Raw genomic sequence first — 8,582 nt, forward strand, 5'->3', positions numbered from 1 at the left:
TAGGATGAATGTAAAAGTAATGTTCTCCCATGTAAACTATCACATAATTCACAATAAAACATTTAAAAAAATAAATTTAAAAAAAAGAAAAAAGACAGTTCACCAAAGATATACAGATGGTAAATAAGCGACTGGAAACATACTCAACATCATTAGTTTTTATGGAAATGCAAATTAAAGCTATAATGATATGCCGCTACACACCTAGGTTGTTGTTAAGTGCCATTGAGTCGATTCTGACCCATAGCGACTCTGTATAGGGTTTCCGAGGAGCAGCTGGTGAGCTTCAACCTCCAACCTTGCAGTTCAAACAGCTTTGCAGTCTGACGCATTAGAATGGCTAATAAGACTGACCATACCAAGTACCTAGGAGAATGCACAGCAGTTGGAATAGTCATGATTTACTGGTGGAATTGGAAGAATGGTACAACTACTTTTTGAAAACAGTTTGGCTCCTTTCTTATAAAATTAAATATGCACATACCATACCACCTAACAATTCCATTCCTAGGTATTTCCCCAAGTGAAATAAAAACTTAATTTCACACAAAAACCCATATATGACTGTAGCAGCTTTATTTGTAATCATCCCAAACTGGCAACAAACCACCTGCACAATGGACAAGCAAAACATAACAATCATAATAACGCTGTTGTTGTTAAGTGCCATCAAGTAGGTTCTGACATATAGTGACCCTGTATAAGGTTTGTGAGGAACGGTTGGTGAACTTGAACTGCCAATGTTGAAGTTCAAACCTATCTTGCAGTCTAGCGCATTAGCCCGCAGCACCACACCAGGATTCCAATAATAATAAAGACATAATTGAGGGAATATAATTTTGTATGATCTGTTAGAAAGCGGTCAGTATTTACAGAAGTTGAACACTCATTGTTGTTAAGTGCTGTCAAGTTGGTTCTGACTCACAGCATCTCTATAAGGTTTCCGAGGAATGGCTGCTGGGTTTGAACTGCCGACCTTGTGGTTCTCAGTCCCGTATGGATCCTACAGTGCCACACCAGCAGTCATACTCTTTATTTATGAGTCTTGGGAGTAATATTGCCATGGACATTCTTGTACAAGACTTTTGGCAAACATATGTGCATATCTGTTGGATACATACCTAGGAGTGCGGAGTTGTATGAGTGTTCACTGCAAAGTCGATTGAACCCCAAGATCAGTGGTTCAAGCTCACCAGTCTCACTTCTTGGAAACCCTGTATATGGTCACTATGAGTCAGAACCGCCTCAACCGCACTTAACAACAATAATGAGTGTTCAACTGGTATAAATGCTGCCAAAGTGAATTTTGTACGTGAATTTAGAAAACAGTATTTCCAAAAGTTGAACACTCATATAACCCAACAGTTACATCCCTAGGTATGTATCCAGCAGCCATGTACAATATGTTTGTTAAAAGTCTTGGACAAGAACATCCATGACAGGTCCCTGGGACCATCAAATGAGAAGAGCAGAGTGCAGGAACCTATCCAGAGAGGCAGTGACGCCGGAAATGGAGGGAAAGACGATGATGTGGACAGATGGAGTGCCTGGGGACACTGAACTCAGGGAGGGAGAGGGGCTCTGTGCTGATGGCCGAGGGGCAGGCCTGTGGGGTGTACACTTTGGTTAATTGATGATGCGTGGAGGGGATTTTAATCATTGCAATGAAACAAAATGCGAAAGGATGAATGTAAAACTGATGTTCTTTCATGTAAACCCACATAATTCACAATAAAAACTTAAAAAACAGAATGTCCATGACAGTACTACTCATAAGAACCCTGAGTGAAGAGTCTGGCTCAATTTTTGATGTTCAAACACTGCCATCCTTTAAGCTCCTTCACTCCCTTTTTCCCTATTGTCCCATACCTGGGCAAGCTATAAGAAAGACCAGGTACACCTTCCTCCTTGGTGCTGTCAGGGAGAAGTTCAAATCATGCAAACTGGTCTGTGGGAGAGGGAGCCTTCATATGGGCTTCTATTCCCATCAACCCCCAACCACTTTAAAAACCAGAGCCACTCGCCCCGCTTTTAGCTCAAGCCAAGTAGACTTGGCTTAGGTACCTGCCCTGATTTCTTGAGAAAGCTTCATTATGTGAGTAGTAGATCTTGACACACCCTCTTGGTGAGTATGTGGAATTGTCAGTCTCCTCATCTGAACCAGGCTGGGCAGGGACTAGGGGTTCATCCCAAACTAGAACCATGCAAATGCCTAATCAACAGACCAGGGGCCAAATAAATGAGAGCATACTCGCCCAGTGGAACCTGCACGTAATCTCACAAACATATTGCTCCATCAAAGAAACCAAACACATGTAATATATTCTGTGTGGCTACATTTAAATGAGCTTTTAAAAAGAAGCAAAGCTAGTTCTGACAAAGAAGTCATTTGGCGTGTGTGTGTGTGTGTGTGTGTGTGTGTGTGTGTGTGACTGCAAAGGAGCACAAGAGGAGCACTTTTCTGTATGTCAGCCTGAATTAGGAAAAAATGGGGAGGGGAGTGTTGGAAATTAAAGAGGATGACCCCAGCTTTCCTAAGTGAGGTCATGGTTATGCTGCTGGCCGAGCTGATGGAATTAAAGTGTGAGCCATCTCCACCCAATGGACAAGTGTGGAAATGGCTTAAAATACGGAGATGATTAGCTTCTCTTGGGAGCTTCTGATTAGTTGGCAAGTACGGTGGAGTTGATTCCGACTCATAGTGAACCTGTACAGGGTTTCCGAGGCTGTAAATCTTTACGGGAGCAGAAAGCTTCATCTTTCTCCTGCGGAACAGCTGGTAGTTTCGAACTGCTGACCATGAGGTTATCAGCCCAATTCGTAACCACTACGCTACCAGAGCTCCTATGGGAGCTTCTGATAGTGGCAGCCAATTTTGGGGGTGGGGGGAAGTTTCCAGTTTAGGAATGGGATAGAGTGTCCCGGAGGTTCTGAGATCAGCCTTTCTGGGCTCAGCCAGGCCAATGGGGACAAATGCTTTCTCTGACAGGAAAGAAGGATGGTATCCCAGCTGATTGTATCCCGCTATCTCCTGGCTTCAGCTGCCTGGTCAGGAGTCCAGGCTGGGCGTAGATATCACCTTTACTCAGATGCTAGTTGTTAATCCATTAAGGTAGTTGTTATGTATCACTGAGTTGGTTTTGACCAATAGCGACGCTGTATAGGGTTTCTGAGGAGCGGCCCGTGAGCTTGAAGCTCCGCCCAAAGTTCAATCAGCTTTGCAGTCTGGTGCATTAACCCACAGCACCACCCCAGAACTAGGAACCCACATTTTACAGGTGAGGGAATTGAGGCTCAGCTAGACATTAGGCCACTTGGCTTGTAAGTGGCAGACTAAATTCTATTCTAACCTTTTTATGCCTGGTAGTCTGGTGGAGCTTATGAGCCCATCTCAGTATAATTTCTTAAAATGCATGGGTTAAAATACATTAGATTACAAAGAATTCCACTGCCACTAAAATCGTTATGAAGACTAAAACAACATTCTAGTATATGGTATGCTATATTAATGTATTCAGGAGCCACGTTAGACTGCTAACCATAAGGCTTACTTCACTGGAGAAAGAGGAGGATTTCTGCTCCGGTAAAGATTTATAGCCTCCAAAACCCTTCAGAGGGTCGCTATGGGTTGGAATTGACTCAGTGGCAGTAGGTCTGGTTTTTGGTTTTGGTTTTTAATGTATTAAAAACAACCAGAATTTCAAGGAAGTGATAAAAATAGACAATATTGTGAGATATCTGCTAGAACGATGATGGGAAATGAAACTATCAGGGATTTTAGTGGTGTCATATCATGGGCTCTGCTAATATTATTATGAATTGTTGTCACATTCCATTTAAAGAGAATGCTGAATTTCCATCAGAAGTTAGTAAAGTTAAGTATGTAATATTGTTCCCATCTAAGTTTTCACAGACTTCATCTAAGTTTGCATACTAGCCATGGGTCTGTGGAATCCAGATTAAGATTCTTTGAATCTGTTGCCTTTGATTCACCATCCTCCTTCTTGCCTTTTCCCAGGGCTTCATTGGAAACCTGCCTGTGAACTGGTAACCAGCCAGGAGCACTGGGTCTTTGATAAACAACAAGGCAAAAACATTGGGTGCAGCAGACACTTACTGAAGGCTCAAGTGCTGTAGACAGACTATTGCACCCAGAGACACACAAAGAAGAAGATGCAACTTTCCCATCAAGGAAGACCCCTGGGTGGTGCAAACAGTTTGTGCTCACATGGTGTGCTCTGGGATAAGCACTGGACTACCAACCACAAGACTGGCTGTTCACACCCACCAGCCACTCGAAACCCTACACTGGGTTGTTATGAGTCAAAGTGACTCGACGGCACTTAACAGCAGCAACAACCAACCTAAACACTGATGGTTCAGATCTATCCATGGAACAAAGACAAGATGATTTGCTTCTGTAAAGAATACAGGCAAGAAAACCCTATGTTACAGTTCTACATTGTAATACAGGAGTCAGAATCACCTCAACAGTAGCTATTATATTATTATCTTCTCAAGGAGCACCGTCTGCTTGGCAGAGGCAATATCTCCAGGTAGTTTATGATCAACCTTCAGATGAACTGAACAGGTAAGAAATGAGTGCTGTTGGGAACAGAAGAGTAATCCTGTGGGTTGAACAGTTTTCTGTATAGTTAGTTTTTGTTTATGTTTTCTAACTATTTCTTTTAAAGCTTCTGGGCACCACCTGGTTTGAAGAAGGCATTGATTATGTTGTAGAAAGCTCACTTCGGTGGTAACACAAAGGTTGGATGGAAGGCAAGAGGGCAACAGTATGTTCCAACTCAGAGAAGTTTTTCAACAGGAGCTGGCTAGGCTTCAGAGTAAGGGGTAGTACTTAGGCACAAAGCTCTGTTGTCAGATCGCCTGGGTTCAAAGCCTGGCTCCATCACCTGTTAGCTATGGGACTTTGGGCAAGCATATCTGAGATTTCTGTGCTTCAGATACCTTATTTCCAAAGTGGGGATAATGGTAAGAATTCACAGGGCTGATGTGAAGACTACATGAATGATAGTGCTGATAGTCAGAGGCTGACTGGTAACCACTACGCTACCAGAGTGAACTAAATGGAATTGCCAGTTTTAGAAGTTAAAACAGCTCAGATAGAGACAGTTTCATATGGTTCACCCTCATTGCTTATTAGGGAGATGAAGGAGATACAGGTAGGGAAATGAAGCAGGGGAGGAAAGGCTGCCATGAAAGGGGAATTATCAAACCAGCTACCCTTCTGTGTCTCTGGAGCTTCATCCCATTGGAGCGTGTCAGGGAGGCAGTATGCAGCATACAGCTCAGAGTGATTCCACTGAAGGCAAGAGAGATGGGGGATGTATGCTCCCCTTCAGCCTTTGTTGAGGGCCACTGGCTAGGGAGCATTCTCTCCCTGCAATTTCTGCCTTGCAGCCTTGGTGGGCAGGTGGGTGCAAAGTGGGCTTCTTTGGCCAGAACGAGGCCTCAAATAAGTTTTGAGGTTTTGACAGTTGGAAGTCAGGTCTGTGCCTACGCAGAAGTTACGTTAATGGGTTCCAAAAGTGCTGTTAGCCGGTTCCTCCATCCACAAACTCAAATATATAAGGAAATGTGGTCTTGTTTTTCTATAACTACTGATTTTCTATTTTAAGTTGCTCATTTCACAAGATTTTGGAAAGTAAATCTCAGTTACTCACTCACTATGGAAGTTTCATTTTCCTAGAACTTTATCAGTTCCAGGAGTTCTGTTCAGTGCTCTGAGCCAGGGCATCTGCCCAGGCAGGCATCCACTTAGATGTCATCATCCGCCTCACTGATGGCCATCAGCCACATACATCCACACTGAGTATGGTTCACCAATACCTACAGGCCCAGTGGGTCTCCTGAGTACTTGATTTCGTTGCTTCTGTGACCAGTTAGGACATGGGGTAATGCTCCTTGTGGCCCTGTTCACCTTACACTGTGTGTCACGTCCCCCTGCCCAGGACTCTGGCTAAGGCAGGGCACCAGTGGAACACCATTTATGGTGACTCCATGTGTGTGAGAGTAGAACCATGTTCCACAAGATCGTCAGTGTGGATTTTTCAGAAGTAGATTGCCAGGTCTAACTTCCTTCCTTCCTTGAGTAGACCCAACTGTTCCTGTAGCAGCCAAATACGTTAACCATTTGCTCCACCCAGGGACTCCAGGGAAGGCACAGTGTCTTAGGCTGGATTCACCAGAGAAGCAAAACCAGTGCAACTTATACATGTGTATATATAAAGAGACATGTATTTCAAGGAACTGGCTCACAATTGTGGCTCTGGGGGAGTACCAAGTCTGGGTCAGATAAAAAATCAAGATCAGCAGGGAGGTTCCGCAGGCAGGCAGGTGGGTCCAGCAGTCAGACAGGCAGGGAGACCAGCAGGTCTTGCAGGTAGATAATATAGCAGGCCACTAGCTGAAGTCTAAAGAACTGGAGGTTGGAGGACAAGTCAGATGCAGTATCCAGATCAAGCAGAAAACTAGCAAGGCTTACTTGAGCTTATGTTATGTTAAAAGCAGGCTACACCCCTGAGGAAACATCCTTTCAATTGATTGGCTGTTCATAGCCAATCATCATAGAGTTAACTACATTGTATTAGATCTCACCTAGGAGGTAACCACATCCCAAATGTCAAACCATTGGAAGTCCTGGTCCAACCAAGTTGACATAGAACCTCAACTATCATATACAGATTCCCACTAATGTCTACACTGACCTGCTTCCCTTCTTCCTCCCATCTTCTCTCCAGTCTAGGGACTCGCTTCTTACTTTGGTATAGAATAGAAAGAGAACTTTTAATTTCCTTAAGCTCCTATACTCCAAGGTCACAAGTCTCCAACACCCTCCCTGAGGGGCCTGGCTATTTGAATGAAAACATCACTAATAATTTCAAAACTGGTACCCTGCCAGAGTCCTCAGACCACCCCCTACCCATGACCAAGACTTGTAGCATTGTCCTTTTCCACAGATGTTCCCTCTGCTAATTTGTGTCATTTTTGTTCATTATAACTTGTGTAACAGAGGAGGGAAAGTTGCTATCTTAAACAAAGAAGATATTTCTTCTTTCTTGGGGCCCATGATATGCTTCTGGGGATTCTTGAACTTGGATGTAAAAAAGAATATATTTGTTTTATGATCCTATAACAAAATAGACATATTCTTCATTTATGAATTTAGGCGATAAAACATAGCAGTAATAGCATGACCTGTGCTTTTGTCACCAATAGTCATCACAGGATTTTTTTCCTTACATGCCACTTGGTGCAGCTGCCTTGAAATATCATTTATACCCATCACTATCATGGTAGTTGTAAGATTCATCAGTAGATCTTTTAAAATGTGTTACTAATGAAATGCATCTGTTACTAAGTGATCATTTTGGTTTAAAGTATGTTAATAACTGTATTTCAGAATAATTTTTCAAAACTTTTTATTTGGGGAACCTACAACTGCCCGGGACAAGACAGCTAACTCAGCATTGACCAGGGGTTCCCTGGTGCAGTGCTTTGGCACATCTGTGGTCAGGCCATCTGCCGAGCGTCTAAAGCCACCTATTGAAACACATGGTGATGATGGTTGCTATGCCACTGCCCTTTTTCCTGCTGCAGCTAATCAGAATAAACTGGATCAAGTAGAAAGGAATTGTGGAGAGTAGCGCAACTTCTAAAGGAGCGCAAAGTGGCTGCTGCTACTCTGAATCCCCCTGTAAAGCATGCCATTAAAATGAAAAGCCTAAATGAAATCACAGCAAAAGAGGATTTCTCCCTTCACAGCCAACCTGATCAGTTTGCTTGCTGAATACCATTGCTTGAACAAGACATCATTTCTGCCTTTTTGACCATCATGAATGTCCACTGTGGGTAAGTTCCTTGCATTTACCACTGCATCTCCCTTAGACAGTGCCACTCTTCCTGAACTAAAAGTGGTCCTGCCCTGCTTCCTAAGTCAAGGCCAGGTTTTGAAATTGGAGGATAAGTCTGATCTCTTATTCATGGATATAATGATTGTCTGCATTGGAGAGAAATACGTGGATAAGCAACAATCAAGAAATTAAACAATGTACTGCAGTATGCAAATCTGCTGCACAAGACCTCTTTAAAGTGATCAAGAGCAAAGATGTCAGTTTGAGAACTAAGGTGTGTCTGACCTAAACCATGGCATTTTCAGTCACTTCATATTCATGTGAAAGTCAGACAGTAAATAAAGAAGACCACAGAAAAACTGATGCATTTGCATTACAGTGTTGAAGAAGAATATTAAAAGGACCATGGACTGCTAGAAGAACAAACAAATCTGTGTTAGAAGAAGCACAGCTAGAATGCTCCTCAGAAGCCAGGATGACAAGGTTTTGCTTCTCATGCTTTGGACATAGTATCAGGAGGGACCAGTCCCTGGAGAAAGATATTATACTTGATAAAGTGTAAGGTCATTAAAAAAAAAGAAAGAAAGCACTCCAATGAGATGACTTGTCATTGTGGCATTGGCAGTGGGCTCAAGTGTAACAGCAATTGTGAGGATGGCACAGGATCTGGCAGTGTTTCATTCTGTTGTGCATAGAGTCGCAATGAGT

General features: G+C 43.0%; 1 pseudogene; it reads left to right on the forward strand.

Moving 5' to 3' along the window:
* Positions 1–2,546: 2,546 nt before the first annotated feature.
* LOC102838248 lies at positions 2,547–8,066 on the forward strand (annotated as a pseudogene).
* Positions 8,067–8,582: the final 516 nt, after the last annotated feature.

The sequence above is a fragment of the Chrysochloris asiatica genome, unplaced genomic scaffold (genome assembly GCF_000296735.1).
Source record: "Chrysochloris asiatica unplaced genomic scaffold, ChrAsi1.0 scaffold00124, whole genome shotgun sequence".
Lineage (NCBI taxonomy): Eukaryota > Metazoa > Chordata > Mammalia > Afrosoricida > Chrysochloridae > Chrysochloris > Chrysochloris asiatica.